General features: G+C 38.3%; 1 protein-coding gene and 1 long non-coding RNA gene across 5 annotated transcripts in view; one reads left to right on the forward strand and one right to left on the reverse strand.

Moving 5' to 3' along the window:
• LOC127371811 (receptor-type tyrosine-protein phosphatase gamma-like) overlaps positions 1–18,031 on the forward strand; it is a 470,986-nt gene that overhangs the window by 219,351 nt on the left and 233,604 nt on the right. The gene's annotated exons all lie outside the window — the stretch shown is intronic.
• LOC127371894 (uncharacterized) overlaps positions 17,147–18,031 on the reverse strand; it is a 204,395-nt gene continuing 203,510 nt past the window's right edge. The window contains exon 2 of the long non-coding RNA XR_007886478.1: positions 17,147–17,329. This is a non-coding gene — a long non-coding RNA (uncharacterized LOC127371894). The remainder of the gene's footprint in view (positions 17,330–18,031) is intronic.

Below are 18,031 nucleotides of genomic sequence, written 5' to 3' on the forward strand. Positions count from 1 at the left end.
TTTAATTTAATAATGGAATAATCACATCAATACATGAATGTGTGTGTGATGCTAATTATTATTATCACAAAGAAGCCATATGTGCCTTCCACCAGCCCTTTTTATACATGGCCACATAAAAAAGATGATCTTTATATTCTATATATATAAAAGTGACACAACTATTATTCGTCATACAGCAGGTGAAAACATTAAGACTGATGAAAACTTGAGGTTAGTTTCAATGGGTTTTAATGTCCATTGAAACTAATGGAGGAAGTGTTTACATTTGCTCTATTGGAACCTCAGATCTTGCGTTTTAATTTATGCCTAGCACATGTGGCAGGTGGTTTAAGGTTCATAGGATACTAATAGTGTCAGTGCTCACCCAAGGATGCTAGTGTTCCAGTAGGAAACAACATGAGTGATCCTCACATTTGCAAGTGAAACGGTTAGAAGGATCCCAGTTTGTGTGCACTAAAGGTGTTAATGTGTAAACGCTCAGAGGGAGCTGTGTAAACACCATTTCAGAATTTGAGAGGTGGGTAAACGGTGTTCACGTCCGCCCTGGAGGAAAGATACAGGAAAATGGAAGGTAGATAATAGCTGCTTGTATGTAACGCAATACTGATAATTGCATAAGGACATGATCATATGGAGCTTTAATACAATTAGACAAACACCAGGGGTATCAAACCCCATGATACCACATTACAATGCCCGTAGGCAGCCATTTATTGTCCTTTCTGCAATTGTTAGAAAGCGCCTCCATGAAGATCCTTCATCAAAATGACAAACAGAAAGAAAACTGTATCCTTGATTCTTTGTGACCAAAATATCTCAATCCAGGAACACTTAAAGCATCCTCAGGGGCACACAACCACACACTCGGCATGCAGTGCACCTTTCCCTCACTCTCTTCTGGTGAGATATTTACTGCCAGACTCACAGCTACTTCAAATGTGTCTGCAGAAAGTCAGCTCTTTTAAGGGGTCGTAGTCTTCTATGCTATGTGGGGATTTCAACAGGCTTACCCAGCAATTTTTGCAAATGCTTATCCATTATGCCCAAATCTCCACTGCACTTGGTCAAGAGAGAATCAGTTCACAAATAATCTCTTTAGTAATCTCTGTAGTTTTTGTAGTCTGACATTAAAACTGACCTAAAAAAGGAAAGAAAACATATTTTTTTATTCCTCTGGTGTCTTTATCCCCTCCCTGCTGCTCCCTCCTGTTATTACCCAATTTAAAAATAATTATAACATCCATTATGAGAGGGGACAAACATGACATGGAAATAATTAGGCCCACCACAGAGCATTGAAATGCTCTACAGTGGTGATGGTGGCCATTTTGTTTTTCATGTTTCTCATCCATTTCCCTTACACCCGAGAGAGCGAGAGGGAGGGAGAGGCAGGGTGAGTGCTGTAGAAGAGGTTAAGCTGTGTGTTGAGGTGCTCAGAAAGTCATTATGTTGGTCCAGGTAATAGGAAGGCCTGGGGAAAGTGTGCAATAAGAGGGACTCGGCTTATCTCCCACCTAGACTGGCCTGAATACCATTAATTACCTGTTCCCTGTGCCTGCCTCAGCTCTCTCTGTGTCTCTCTGTAGAGGCCTCTCCTCCCCACTCCGAATGGAAGTGAATTTTTCTTTTCCAATCTCCCCCTCCCCAATGCCACATCTACCGCTATCACACCGTCCTTCCTCTACCCTACACTTATCTAAGCCCATTTGCTTCAATGAGGCTTTGGATGATAATGGTCTATTCCAGTAATTTGTTTGGATTTTTAAGCAGCTATCAGAAGGACTTGAGGGTACTGATGGTGCTCAGTTGGTAAGTCAGTCAGATGATCAACAAGTCCTTATAACTCAATGACAAAATAGGTGGATGTTTCAAAATGGGCTACATGACTGTTACAAAAATGATTCATGAGCTTTCTCTTAACCAACTCCCAACTCGTCAAACACTGCAGCTTGGTCAGTGGCCCTCCACTTCAAAATATGTCACTGTAGATATCCTTCTAGTCTGATTTCTGAATGCGCCCACCGTCAAAGTCAGGTGACGTAGAATGAAGAGCGAGAAAGTCCACATATGGAGGTGGAGGAGTGGATGGATGACTCAAACAAACACAGGACTTTAACCCAGGAGACCACTGTTCATGTTTGTGTAGAACCAAAAGAAAATAATTGAAAGTAATGTAATAAATTAACTTACGTAACAAGCTTAAGTTACATGAGGTACGTAACGTAACTTTCAAAACCTAACCAAGTAGTTTTTGTACCTAAACACAACCGAACTGCAGCTGTTCCACTTTAACCATGCAAGCTTTGTTTCGAAAGTCTAACCAACATCCACCATGTGTGGCCTTGATGTTTTCCGGCTGATGTTTCTACAATAGCCCAGAAAAGACAAACAAAACACTGGCTCTAGATTGGGGCTTTTGCATTTTTCTCAAATTTTGCGACCATAGTCTCTCCTACTATATTGGAAAGTGAGCGGTATTCAGTTGGTTGCAATCTTCACTAGATGCCACTAAATCCTACACACTGGTCCTGATGAAGACAGTCTCCAGACAGTTTTAGCCTGGAGCAAGATCTCTTGACAACTAATGTCCAGATTGCCATAAGCCATGAGTGTTGGCTTGGATATTCTATATTTTATATTCTGTATGCCACCACTATATATTCTATTTTGGACTTTCTGTGATCATTTCACTATGGCCACCCTAAAAGTGTTAACACACAAGATATTTTTTTATAATCTGATCTAAAAAAAACAGCTAAATCATCATATTGTCTATTCTCTCCAACACATTTGTATTTTGATGTGTAATGAACATTACAGCCTGTGTGGACTGCCAGCAGGGCTTTAGATTTTTAGTATCTATTATCCTACTGTCAATACCATACTTCTATCATTCTTAAATACTTGTTTTACAAGGTAGCCAGTCTCCCAGTCCTCCTAAATATTGTAGCTCGTGCTACCTCAGAATAATCACTGATGAGAGGGGGAAAAAAGCTCATCTGAAGTCAGAGGAAGGCTTCCACATTGCCTGCATATTTCAGGACGGCAGAGAGCGAGCTACGGGCCAAGGGCTGCATATCACAGACTGCATGTTCTCCTCTCAGCAGGAGTTTTGATGCATCTTAGCCAACTGCTTCAGCTTTAGCTCGGTGCCAGTCAAAGCCCTTATGCTAACATTTACCTATGCCTCTAATAGAAAAAGGGCCCGCTGTGGGTTAAACTTTGGTGCAGTAGTGTGTGTGAAGATCATTATTCTACTGTTTTGTACCATCCAGCAGATTTCTTGCCAGTGGCAATGTAAAATATAAAACGCAGTGTTGAGGCCAGCAGGGCTGCCAATCTTCCTGCAGACACAGTCTCAGCATCTTAAACATTCCTTTCTTTAAAATCACTTTTGTGAATTTGAGATGGATTTTTGTGATGGTTGATGCAACAGGTTTCAAATGTATTTGTAATGTAACATTAATGATCCCATGTTGAACAAACACTCTTAAATGATGACAGAAATTCCTTTGAAATGAGTAAAGAGCCATTTTCAGTTTAATCCTTTGAACCTGTTTGACACCCATCCCCTTTCAGTCATAACTCATCAAAACACATGGAGATTATACACAAATATGTAGAAATGTAAAAATATATCACGAGACAGTTCAAGCTCTGTAATAAATCTGTGAAGGTTGAAATCGGTGAGATAAAAAATGACTCGTAATATTCTTTTTAAACAGCTGAGGGCGCTGTCTACTTTTGACTTTGCTTGTGTGATGACCTACGTAACTTATCTCAGTAGCTGTATCAAGGTGCAAAGACATCCGTTTCACTTTTACAAAGAAAAGGAAATATGAATTGTTTTGCACAGGAAATTTTTTAGTCGTAATTTGTCTTTAATCTAATTTTGCTTGAAACAAGAAAAGAGTTTATGCACTGCGTCGAAATGGCTGTTTTCTACCGTAGTTTTTATGTTAACTTTTTCTCTATTGTGCTTCCACTTACAAACCTGCTTAAGGCTGACTAAGTTAATTTGCTCCCCTGAATGTCAGAATGCGTTTGACAAGGTTAAGACATTGTTATGTCAGCACTAGTACTTGTTGCTCCATGGTTAGGGGAACCATTCCAGCTTTAAGTTGATGCCAGTAATGTTGGTGCTGGGGTAGTTTTGATGCAAGCAGATATAAATGGTGAAGTCAGGACCGTACGCTACTTCTCGAAAAATTTAAGTCTTACTAAGTACACTATTGTGTGGGCTCTCCAACATTTTGACGTGTATGTTGGTTTCAAGCGACCCTCTGGTTGTGTATACAGATCACAACTTTCCAGTCCTGCTGGTTTACGGTGAATAAACACCCCTCACCTATAACTATGCAAAGACTAGGGTTGAGTGTACTGTTAGATAGGTAAATATCCGTTATACTGTGAACTTTTGCAAATCCCTTCAACAATATTATGCATATTTTTGCAAAACTGTGCTGCATTAAAATACATACATATTGTATATATTTTCTTAAATATTTCCTTTTCACATTTATGTTTGTTGAAGCATAAAAAAATAAAAAAAAACGTATTATTGTGCATTTTAATAAGAGCCAGTGTTTTTTTGTTCTTGGTACAGTATGACCTGAATAACACTGAAGACCAATTGTATGATACATTTGTGTGTGAGAAACTTCCTGCCTACGAAAAGATTAGATAACATTCAGTTGTGATAGTCTCTTCTCTCCGCGCCTGAGGCTGAGATGATCATTAATTTGTATTCCCAAAATTAATAAACTCATCTCTGACGCAATATTCACAGGAAATAATATGCTCAAAATTCATACAAATTACTTGTTTTACTTCCTGCAGTTTTTGTATTCCCTATGTGGGTTAATTTTACAGTTTATCAGTTGTTCTATACAGTTATTGCTCTGCATTGAATATAATATACAATATACTTAAAATAAATCATGTAGTCAGTTTACTCAATGATAGAAAAGGGTTCCTTTAAGGAAAATGATCTGGAACCACTGGTTTAGCTACTACACAGTACAGCTGAGGCTGATGGGGATGTCAATAGTTTTGCTGGTATTTGGTCCTATAGTGTACACATACAGTAGGTATTTTGATTTGATCAACCAACTGTCCAACCAAGAGTGTTGTTACTAGAAAAAAGTTACATAAGTTATATTTGTCTTGTGCTTTGTCAGTGTTGTAATAAAATAATTTTCTAAGCAATACTTCCTGTCACAGCAGTCTGATAAATGTCAGATTTATTAAGTCAGTGTTTCATTAGGAAACATGGTGGGAGTATGGCTTAAAGTACCAAAACTTGTCCACCAGATCTCTGTCCTTGTAACTTTTAAAAAATAAATATGTATCTCGAAATCTGTATCTGTTCTTCTCAAATAAGCATTTCCTTGAATCCAAAAGTGTAAATTTAATAAGAAATTCAAGCTGTTCTTTATAGAGCACAGCAGCTCTTTGGATACTTATGTTACAAGCACACATTTGATCAGAAAAATGACCCGTTTTTTTTCCTGGATTCTGGTGGTTGTCACTAAACTAATTTTACTGGAACACACTTCATTCTTTTGCCTATTTTAGCTTTGTATTTACGGGTTGTGTGTATCAGAAAATCATTTGCAGACACTCTAAAATGAGCTGATCAATTCTATGTTGTTGCCAATTACCTGAAATTATAGGGCGAATCAATCTCTCTCAATCCTCTGCTCTTTTACATGAACAAGCAGCAAATTCCTTCTGCAGAATGTGTGCAGGCTTTGACATCATGTCTGTGTTTAAGTGCAAAAGTAAATTGTGATAATCTTTGTTCTTTATAATCTCTGTTCTTTTCTCTTGCATGTGCTGTGATGCCGTCTTCACAACAGGTAATGAGCTTTTTATATATTTCTGTATGACTGAATGTGTTGACCTGAATAGCAACGGCCAGTTGCTGGCTGTATCTTACGGCTGACAGCGGAGCCATCTCACTGTCATTACTGTAATCTAACTGGTTTCGCAGGTTGGCAATATTCTATGTTTTTTTTTAACAAGTCCCATGAAAAGACCTAAACCAACAATAAATCTACTAACAAGTATTGATTGTGTATCCAAAGCCTGACATATTTTATACCTCTCCCCTATAGAGCTCCATTGTTATCAAAAAAATATTAAAAACCATGGACACACAAATACCGTATCAATTCCACACTTGCTGGAAATGCTCACTACAGCACCAAATCTGCATTCATCTGCTGCTGAAAATACTCCCCAACAAATGCACTCTTTCTTTCTGTTTGAGTAATGTCTTTGAGACATTTTTTAGGTACATAATGTGATGGGTGGGAAATGGGATTTATTGACAGTAAGAAAATGTAGGAAAATTGAAATTTTATTCTTTAATTTGAGTTAAATATTCATAAGCGTACATAGCAGTTGCTATTTAATGGAAACATTTGTCATGATATTAAGGCATAAGTATTCAACCTTGAGAGTGTAAGGTTGAAAACTAGATCAGCAGGGAACATCTGGATGGGGAGGGTTGATGACATTATTGTCACATTATTTACTAGTACTGCACCATTCTATCATTGAGTAAAGTGACTTATTTTATGGATATTTCATTTTATATTCAATGTATAACAATAACAGTAGAGCAAGACTAAACTTTCTAATGGAGACACATTTTCTAAGCTACCATGAAACCTGATATGGTCTGCAATTGTCCAGAAATATCAGCCATGTAGATGTGTAAATATGAAGCTAGCTTGCCAACCTGCAAAGGAAGAGCGGTTATAGATAATGGATGGGTTTATGTCCAGTGCAATCAGTCTTAGTAAAAATCTTCACAGTTAGAGGCATAAGCCAGATTGTTTAGATTTACACTGAAAGTACCACATTTTTCATAAACTGGAAAATATTATTTTCTTTATCTACATTTACTTCCAGTGACAATTGTTCTGATACTGCTTTATTTTGGAGGGTTTTGGGTGTGTCTCATCTCTAAAACCACCATGTTAGCGGGTTAAAATGAGAAGTGATTAGTCAAAATAAAATGATCAAAATGCAATATTTTGATTGAAGACGTGTCACACAGTGTGATGAACAAGTGTTCTGTTAAGCAGCAGTCTCCACTGATAAACACAGTCTCTTTATTGGACCTTGCACAGTAGTCTGTCAAATAAAAGTCTGTCACAGACTGGGATGCCTCCTCTGTGTAGTGTTGCTTGCAAGCAAATTGACGATGACAAGACTGACACTGCTTGACAAGACTTTTAGCTTGTCGCTGAAAGGGCCCTGACGTAATAACTTTTACTTTGTTTTCCTCACATCAGTTGCCCAAGGTTAAATCTCAATTTGGTATATAATCTGTCTCCCCCCCCCACACACACACACACACACACACACACTTGTAGTTGCTCTCTATTATTTTTGGTATATTTCAGTGAATCTCTCCTTTCACACACACACACACACACACACACACACACACACACACTTATCCACAACAAGTCGCTGTATGCTGGTGATTGTTTTTTTTGTGTATGTTTTAATTAAAAAGAATGTTTCTATTCCGTGCCTCATTATCTTGACTCTCATTTCTGATTTGCCTCTCTGGACCTCACTATTTCTGGTCTTAAACATTTGTAGTTACAGCACCAGAGCAGCCAATTAGCCTTTAATGTCAACTAAGTTTGTCAGCCTGAGTGATATTTTACTCACTCAATATAGCCCACCCCTCCATCCTCTTCCTCCAGCATTTCTCTGGTGCAGACTGCTGAGAATGTTAAAGGACCATACCCATATTATCAAATGCTGTAGCTCTTAAGCTACACATTTCAAGTTAAGCATCCATGTGCCAACCTGGTGCAACCTTGAACCGTTCAGAGGTGGAAAGGGGCCCTGGATGACACCATTTTTTTCCCCATTTTTTATTCATTTGCCAAGACTTGACACTTTCTTGAAATTAGCGATGTGTTGTTTGGCTCCTTTAAGTGAACAATGGGAACCGGCTCCCCTATTAAGAACTGATATTTCTATTATCTTTCTTTTGTTTTCTAAATTAAGACAAGACAGGATAATACGGTGGTCTTATAACACACAGTATTTGTTAAATAGAATCCAGAAATGTCTCACTTCGCCAATAACATTAAGAATCAAGCATAGTGAGGCATGGTTGTGCCAACATACAAAACGTAGTTCAGTATAAATAAAACGTTCAGTATAAATATGGAATAGTGTTTTTGCAGAGTAGCAATCTCTGTGGCTGCAAATGAACATCCCAGCAGCTGGAGAAGTCAGGAATGCCAAGATGCCGATGGCCATTGGCCAGAGCGGGCCACACTATGGGCACAGAGACTATGTCCATTTTTATTTATACAGTCTATAGTTTTTACCTTTTAAGGTTTTTGTACCTAATGTAAAATAATGGTATTACGGAAATTAAGGTTTAGTATAATTATATTGATTAATTTAAATTTCATATGTGCACACATACCAATTGTACATCAAAACATTGCTAAATTTGCCTGAATGATAAAAGCTGGTACTAAATGAAGAGCTTATTGTTGACCTGAGCCAAAAAGAGCCAGAATTCCCATCACTACTTGAAATCCATAATAGTGTACTTTTGTCAAAGATTTGTTGTGAAGTGAAGGTTGCACTGAGATGGTTTTAGTGCTTCCACTTGTAGATTTTTCCCCATATTATGACTGTGCATAGCTTACAGGCAAAATAACTAACTATGTGGAGACAACACAAACTGTGGTCATCTGGGGCTGCTTTGTATTTTCTCTTACCTCTCTGCTGTTAAAGCTTTTTGGACACACAATACAGTAATTGCTTAACCTTAGATGCTCCTTATGTACTCATGAATGTTATCAAAAGTAATATCAGGTACTATGCAATGGAATCAGCTTTTCTTTCATTCCTCTTAGCAATTTCAAAGCTTCATAAAGTGATGTTTTATTGACTTGTTTTTAATGCGATTTGTCCTGTGATTGTTCATTTCCTTTAGGTGTTATTCCTCCAAGATGGTTGCATTTAGCCATTGGCTGTTTATTTTCAGTAAAGAAAATAGATGTTGATCTCAATGACACTGTGTGACTACTTACTAGTCAATAACATCATTTCAACAGTGTTTTTTTTAACAGTGAACACAATATCAAACATTAAAGAAAAGCTAATCTCCCTTTTTAAGTGGTATTTTGTGATCTACCAAAGCCACGTTGAGTGCAAACCCATCCTAGTATCACTATGTCAGAAAGAAAAGACAGCATAATAAAATGCACATTACCATCATGGCAAGAACACAAACTCTGATTACAATAGGTGCATTTTGCTGTCATTTCTGTAACACAGACATCCTTGAATGTGCCAGAACCCACAGTTAAAGCAATGTAAAGCTTAAGAAGAACATTTCATAAAGCATTACCCATCCTATACGGCAGCTATACTATGATGCTATGATCTACACTGAGATCAGACTGTGGAATATGTAAAACAGAATCTTAATCTTCTTACCTGATATCCCTATTCTCTTAGATATCGCTTGCCATGCTTGAGAAGTTTTACTCAAGTCCCAATAGTATCCCAGATTTACATAACTGCAGAAATGCACACAGTACTACTCCTCCTCTTCCTCCATTTGTTTTTACAGTGAAATCTGCACCTTTATAACTCTGTCAAAAAATGCTAATCTGTTGATTAATCTTAATCTGTTATTGTTATATTAATCTGTTGATTGTTTGGTCTATAAATTGTCAGATAAAGGTGAAACATTTTGATCATTGTTTCTCAAAGCCCAAGGGGACGTCCTCAAATGTCTTGTTTTGTCCACAACCCAAAGATATTGAGTTTACTTTCATAGAGAACTACAGTAACCAGAACATATGCACACTGGGAAATCTGAAATCAGAGAATTTGGACATTTTTCTTGAAAAAAACAAACAATGAATCTACTGTCAAAGCTGGAATACTATTGGACCTGTGGTCCAGCATGTATATGTATATACATATCTCTATTGAAAAATCATTGTCTTGCTTTGTGTTAGTGTAGCGCTTTTACGCTTAGTGTGAAACCAGCGTGAAAACCGCATGACACCTCAGGTTAGTGTTGCATAGGTGTTACACCCGTTGTTACACCACCACATAAAATCCTACCACCTATATTATCAATCACTTCACCAGATTATGACATACCCAGACAACAGAATGGCACCTTTATAACTCTGTCAAATAGGACTGCTATTTGACATAGGTCTTTGCATTGGTGTATAAGTGTGTATGAAAGTTAGTTTCCGTTCTTATGAGCAGTTGGCACCTTGTAAGGCAGCCACTGCCATCAGTGTATGAATGTGTGTGAATGGTGTGAGTGTAGCATGTAGTGTACAGTGCATTGAGTGGTTGAAAGACTAGAATGGTGATATATAAGTGCAGCCCGTTTACCATTTACTATTTACAGCAAAGCACCTTAAAGACACATCTGATGATCAAAGCCAGTGGACGATAATTTGCAGAAGAAAAATAAATTGCATATTAGACTGTCTTCAGTCTCAACTCTAAGTCTATGAAAAGGGCTGAAAGTATTATGCCTGTCGTCTCCATCTTATTCAGTCTTGGTTTTTTCTCTGAACTAACCGTGTAGATCTTAGTTTTACATTGTACATAGTGGGCCTTCCTGTAAAGCATACTGTTCTGATTGGTACATAGGGTACAAGAACGCCCACTTTTTCTTCTTTTCTCCTTTACATTCTTTTTGGCCATTTTGTGGCCATCTAGTGGCCATTTTCCACTCATGCAACATTCCGGCAGATTTATTTCCTGCAGATATACATATATACAGTATGTATATGTGAATGCACCTTTGCATATTACTTGAATGTTGAAAGCTGTACCTAAGGCATGACCAATTTTGCACCAGCTCTTTTTTTTTCAAAATACCAATTTGAGAAAGCCTTTTAGGATTTGTCACACTTGCTCCATGCTTGTGCACGTGTGAAGTTTCTCATTATTAGCATGTGACAGGCAGTGTTAGCCAGTCCTGCTGGGAGGGCCACACTGGGAGTCTTGGCCTTCTTCGTGATCACTCTCTTGCTCACCTCATTAAGTTGCCACCTCCGACTCAATTATTCACACCATTTAGCACTTAGTCGGTCCTCCATTCTGTCGCTCTCTTTCACTCCTTCTCTTTTTCTCTGTCTCTTTTTTCTCACCTTTCCTCACCTTGCTCTTTATTTTTACCTCCCTTTTGTACTAATTTTCAGTCACAATTCATTGGCACTGGAAGTTATTTTAAAGTTATTTCACTTACTGCTAAATGAAATAAATCAGAAAGAACATCTTGTTCTTGTTCTGATGTTATTATTGCTCATCAGTATTTTCCAGTAATACCTGCCTGTACCGTTCGACAATGGCGTGCAGTGACCTTGCCATTTTTGTAAGCATGGGTGGATCAAGTGGATTGCTTCTGGGGCTCCAGCTCTAAAGGTTTTCTCAAAGTCCCCAAATATTTTAGTCTCTCTGACTGGATAATATTTAGGTATTCTGTTATCTCAAATGTTGCAATAAAATCTCATGCCCCTGGACCCCCCCTAGGTTTGGCCTAAGCCCTAAATGTTTTAATGTCTCCCTCCATGTCTGCTTGTAACTTTTTCCTGGTTTACTGTAAATGCCCACAGGAACTTATGCCAACAATAACACTACAGCCAAATAACACAATGTGCTGTGTAGGTGCAGACATGTTGCTGCAGGGTTTAACTATTATTTTTTATTTTTAAATTTGCCATGTGCCTGAAAACACCCATGTCACCCAATTAATATTAACACAGGTGTAAAGTGTAAAGGCCCTGTAAAGTTGTGTCAAAGATTTTTGTAAACTCCATCAAAATTCTACAACAACATATTTTTCTAACATATTTAAAAATGGTTAGCTTTATGCTATTAATTCCTCTAACTGCTGGAGTCCCTTGTGACAGGACCACAAACTATGCCAGTGCAGCAATCTGACTAATATGAAAGACACCTGTATGTTTTTACCACAGTACTATTGTCATTCTTAATTCATACCCTGGTTTTTTAATTTAACCCTTGTATTGTCTTCACTTTTGGGACCCTCTGGTATCCCTCGGGTCAAATTGACCGGGAACATAGTTGCGATTTTAAAAACAATTCTAAAATATAATTTTACTTCATAAACCATTAACATATATTGTCTTCAAACAATTGAGTTTGAATATATGTTTAAGGTTTGAAGTGTAATTCGTTTTTTGTCATAAATTTATAATTGATGTTAAAAATCCAAGGGTGTCATAAATCATGCTTATCTTGCAAAAAATGAATGAAGACCATTCAGTCTGTCCTTTCTTAGACAAATATGTATGTGGGGCTCTTCCAGTGGCTGGCTCTTGGGCTGCTCCTGTGGTGCTCCTTGTGGTGCATATTCTGAGTGAAGGCCATCTTCAAATTCACTTTCAGAATCAGAATACCTTATATATATATATAGGAAGCACTCTGACAGCTAAATCTTTTGGTCATACTGAGGGTGGAAATGTGATGTAGAGGTATTTATCTCTTTTGTCCCACCCCCTTGATGTGCAGGTGCGAGGCATATAGTGACACATGTTCACACAGTATTCATAGCCTTCTAGTTTTTAATGGAGGTACCATTTCAGCAAATTAGACCTTTGAAAGAAAGTAATTTTAAATACTGTGAGATGGTTTTGGGTGAGGCCAAATCTATGTGTGTGGCACAACCCATGAAAATTCTATTTAGTAAATGTCATTAATGGTGTTTAACGTGAGTGCAAATGGTAATGGATTCCCTAAATTAGTTTAGTCAGGATGGTATTCTTGGCACTGTGTCACTGCAAGTTTCTGTTGACCCAGCCTGATACACCTCAGAATACCCCTCAGATACTGTTTGATGTCCAGGGTTTGCTTGCTCAGTGTGTCACTAGTCTTAATGATGAGAAAACTGAGAACAGACTGCTCTCCAAATAAAGCACAATAGATGGCAGCTCAGAGGTTTTCGTGTCCCATCCCCATCAGCCCTGTCCTCAGCCATTGTCAGAAGCCAGCCGATCGAGCATGGCGCGCAGTGGCCCCACCGACACAGATGTTGACCAAGCTCATTAAGTAAATGGGCCTATAATTGATTTCAGTCAATACCCTATCCTCAGCGAGGGTGTGCATCTACCGATCGGAAGCAGGCTCCAGGGGACCGGGGCTAACAGCTTGAATAAATGCAGTGTGTGGGGTTTCAGATAATGCCAGTCTTTGCAAATGCTTATGGGGATTAGTTTGACTTGAGTTTAGCTATTTAGGGAGCTAATGTTGATTCCCAGCAGAGGGTTACCTTCCAGATAAAAACAATTGATTAGATGTAGAAGGTTGCAGCGGCTGCTGTTCTTATATCTACGAGGTTACTCTGTATGTCTGCTGGTATCTCTGTCCCTATATCTCCATGTACAGCATACAGCATACATTTCTTCCAAGTTAGTGTCATCTGTGGAAGAATGGCACTACATACAAGTGTGTGAACAGACATACAATCTTTAAAATATAGTGACAATTGACAGTAACTGTTACAATGTATTTGTTGCATATGCATATGTAACTATTCCTTACTTTGAGTGTGCAAACACAGCAAGGTTTTTCCATCAAAATGTAAAGACTGATATCAATAGGTGTAGGTGTATGTTGGTAAGTACTAATAATAAGTAACGCCCCTTTTATTTCCTCTGTCCTGCTCTGCTCCTTTTGCTCTCCAGCAGAGCTCCTTAGAGCACCAGTGCATGGTTAATTAAGTCACATTATCAGCTGGCCTAATTGGCCATGATACTGTCGAGCTGAGGCAAACATCCTCTTGTAAAATTCCCTAGTTTGTACCTTTACTCAGAGGAGAAAGTGAGCAAGAAAAACCACTCAGTGGTTACAAAAGGCTACAGTGGCCATTTTTTTACCCACCTCAGTGCTGGCTGGATAGCATACATTAAATTCAGGTGGTCCAGAAGTGACGCACTCTCAGGAACTGGTAGGCAGGTGTCATAACCCGGCTCCTAGACAATGACAAATACGGAGGAGGACACAATAGATGGCAAGAAATTTTTGAATTTATTATAGTAACTTAAACAACTTAGGTAATAAATACAAATGTGGAGTGTGTCAGTCAGTAACATCAGTAGTGTAAATGTGGATGTGTGAGCAATATGAAGTGTAAATGATGTCAAGTGAAAACAAAGCAGAAATCAAACAAAAGCTGAGAAAGTGCTGCTGCTGGCGGGGATGCAGCCAAATGAGAGAGACCAGAGCAAAGCTGGGACAGGGTTTTTATCCTTTAGGAATACCTGGACACACAGGAAAATTAGATTTTTAAAAAATGTATTTAGTTTAGTATTTAGTTTTTTTTACAAAATATGTAGGCAATGATAAAAGATTAGGACGGTAAAGGCGATAGTCATTACAAAACATGTCACTATAAATAAATACAGAAAAAAAAGAGAGTAAAGGCCATTAAACAAAGGATAAATTAATAGATATAACAAAATAAAAAGAGCAATAAAACAACATCACATAAAAGAAAATATAAAAATTGGGTTTCCCAAAGCTGAGGGACCCTGAAGGCAAAAGCATGGTAAAGAAACTTGGAACAGTGAGGATCTAAGGCTGCAAACTGGCTCATAAGGGGTCAGCATTTCTGCTATATGGCTTGGAGGCTGACCTGATCTTAATTCTTAATTCTAAATCAAACAGGGAGCCAAAGGCAGGATTAGGGTTATGTTACGGTGTTTGTTCAAACCAGTAAGAAGTCTAGATGCTACACATTGTGAGCTCATGGTTCTGTCTCTGAAACATGACTGTATTCAGCAAACACTATGGTGGTCAGAATCATATGGGGTGTAACTCTATCACTACACAGAATGCTGACATTGGATAATGTCTCATTTTCAGTGACGCAGTTTTTCATTCAACAATGTTTTTTAAATCATTTATTTTCTACACTATCTGCTCTTGACAAATATGATATGTTGAAGTTAGGGAGAGATCGTGGTTATGGCAAACATTTGTTGTTGGATTCAGATGGGAAACATTATGGTTTCCTGTATGGAAGTTGTACGGAGCCCCTAAACATGGGAAAAAAAAAATTGAAACGTTTCTAGTGCACACTATATACTATCTTGTGAGTACTAGATCCGTATCTAGTGCGCACTAGTTCGTATTAGTGCACACTAGATACTATCTAGTACTATCTAGTGCGCACTAGATACTCATGTGTTGTGGCATCAACACATGGCTCATTTGAATATTAAAATTAGCCATGTGTTGATAGGTCAAATGTAACCAATGAAATTACTTTTTTTGACACACAGTTTTAGCCAATAAGTATTAAACTAACAAGGTAATGTGTCAAAAGGCGGTCCTTTTTAGTTATTTTCTCAAAGAGAGGACAAATGAGTGTCAGGCTGCAGGACAGGGCATTTAAATGCGGACTGTAACAAAGAAGGTTACAGATTAATTTACATTTATTTTTTAGTTACAGACAAATTATTTTAATACTCATTCGAATATTAAAATTAGCCATGTGTTGATTCGCCACAACACGGGATCCTTATCTAGTGAAAGATAGGGATCTATCTAGAAATTCATTTATTTTAATTTTTTCCCCATGTACCTTCAGGGGCTCCATAAAGTTGGACGCCTTACATTCCCATTCACCCTTGCAACCTTTACACCTTTAGGGTACATTCCACTTCGGCACATATAGGGCACTGAACTTTTGCACTAGATGTAGATTGTGTGAGTTAATTATGGGTCAAGCAAAGCTCAGGTATTAACCACAATGGTCTGACCTATGGGGAGAATGACTGACATTGCCTGATGGTGTAACTGCAAAAGGTCAAGGGCAAAGGGTCACCAAAAGTCATTACGATTCATTATGTATAGACGTATGTACAGCTATTTTCGTGGAAATCTGTCCATTAGTTTTTTAGATTCATGGTCATGCCATCATGAGACCTTGAGACTAGCAGAGCTAAAACAGATGTTGTCCATGTGTTAGGCCCCAGTCATTGGCATCATATCACCGGCATAAGTCCCTTCCCCTCTCTCCCCATCCCTAGCATGCGGCTGTCTCTACAGATCTTCAGAGAGATGTACTGCACTTGCTCTGGGATGCAGCTTGACAGTTCTGTCTTCAGCCAATGCTTCCCCTTTGTGAGTTGAATCTGAAGTAGGCTGTGTGGAAACACTGCTACGGTTTCAGATTCAAGCAGCTGTTATGGGTGGGCAGTGTGTCACAACAAATACTACCCCCCCCCCATCTTCTCTATACATTACATGGCTCCTAGGGGACATTTGCGCAGGGCGCTGGCAGTAAACACGCTTCATTACAAGGTCTTTTATTTTCAGGCGGCAAAGACGCATCCAAATCAATTCCTGCTTGCCCTTTGATCTAGTGTGCCAGAGCTTGTATGCTGTACAGGCGCTGTACATTTTACAGAGGCACTGGCGTAAGGCCCTTGAGAAATGAAGATGACTGTGTTACAAAGATGACAGCACAGTGCGCCTGTTGTTGCTGTCGAGTCTCGGTTTGTGTTAACACAGAAAAGCCTTTGCCCACCCTTTTTGTGTAATCTTTCTTAAGAAGATAGAATCAGATTCTACCTTCCCAGAAAATTAAAAGACAGAGGATGATAGAAAGGGGAGAAAAATAAAAGGAAAATGCTTTTTTTATTTTGAAAATCCCAGACAGTGTGAACACCTTACATGCTTTCTTGCTGTTTTTATACAACAGACTGTACCATCTGAAAGACAATTTCAGCCTTTCTTTTGTGTTTTAATTGTACTCATAGGAGATTCAAGACCACTAAACTGGGTTACCTGTCAAAGGAAGTTAGGAATCCCTAAAGTGAATGTACAGTAAGAGACTGAAAAAGATTATTGAAGGAAAGTACACTTTTAACAAAAATGGCTGTAGTTGTGTTAGTGGTGTAGGGTGTTTCTTTTAAAGAGTCAGAGTAAAAGGAGATCTATCAGTGATGAACAGGCCCTCGCACTCGGCGTGCGTCGGGGTGTGCTGAGGCCACCATGCTGGCGTAACACGTGTGGACCACAACATGAAAATAATAATAAAAAGTAAAGCATTGGTTCAAGTTAAAAGAAATTCAATTCAATTCAATTCAATTTTATTTGTATAGCGCCAATTCATAACAGAAGTTATCTCAGGACACTTTTCAAATAGAGCAGGTCTAGACCGAACTCTTTATAACATTATTTACAGAGACCCAACAGTACCACCATGAGCAAGACCTTGGCAACAAGGGCAAGGAAAAACTGCCTGTTAAAAGGCAGAAACCTAGGACAGATCCTTCGGCTCTAGGTGGGTGGTCGTCTGTCTCGACCAAATTAAGTAATCGATCACAGAAAATATTTGACATTGATGATTGAAAATGTATTCAGTTCCACCTGTATTTTAAACTGAGGCTGAATGTTGAGTAAACCACTTATTTCTGAGGTTTGGAGCAAAAAAAAAAAAAAATGCTTTAATACATGTTGATCAATATAAACCACTAAAACCTACAAACTGGTCCCTTAAGAAGTAGTTTGAGTACAGTACTTGAGTAAAAGTACTTACATTCTACAACATTCTGCCACACATTTTAAAGAAATACACGCTTAGTTTTCAGGTATAATTAAACAAATTAGCCTGTTTCTCAAATCAGTGCAGTGTAGTTTTACTTATTTCCAGTTCACTGAAAAGAAAATATTATCTGCAAGCTACTGGGAAATGTAGTTAAACTTGTTGCAAGTTGTTGTAATGTCGCTTTTCTCCAACATTGAAAAAGAGTTTGTATTGTATATAGACCTTTATGGCAGGATAAAGAACCCTTTAGAGCATCATAAGCAATGCTCTCATGATTCCTGATGAAGAGTGTTTGAATTAATCTGTACTAGCATACAGGAATACAAAAACTGTATTTTTTCTTTCACTGAGTGTAAAACATATGATTCCAGGAGGTCAGGATCATAAGTGTGTTCCACAAGAAAAGCCTATCAC

The sequence above is a fragment of the Dicentrarchus labrax genome, unplaced genomic scaffold (assembly GCF_905237075.1).
Source record: "Dicentrarchus labrax unplaced genomic scaffold, dlabrax2021, whole genome shotgun sequence".
In the NCBI taxonomy this organism is placed as follows: domain Eukaryota; kingdom Metazoa; phylum Chordata; class Actinopteri; family Moronidae; genus Dicentrarchus; species Dicentrarchus labrax.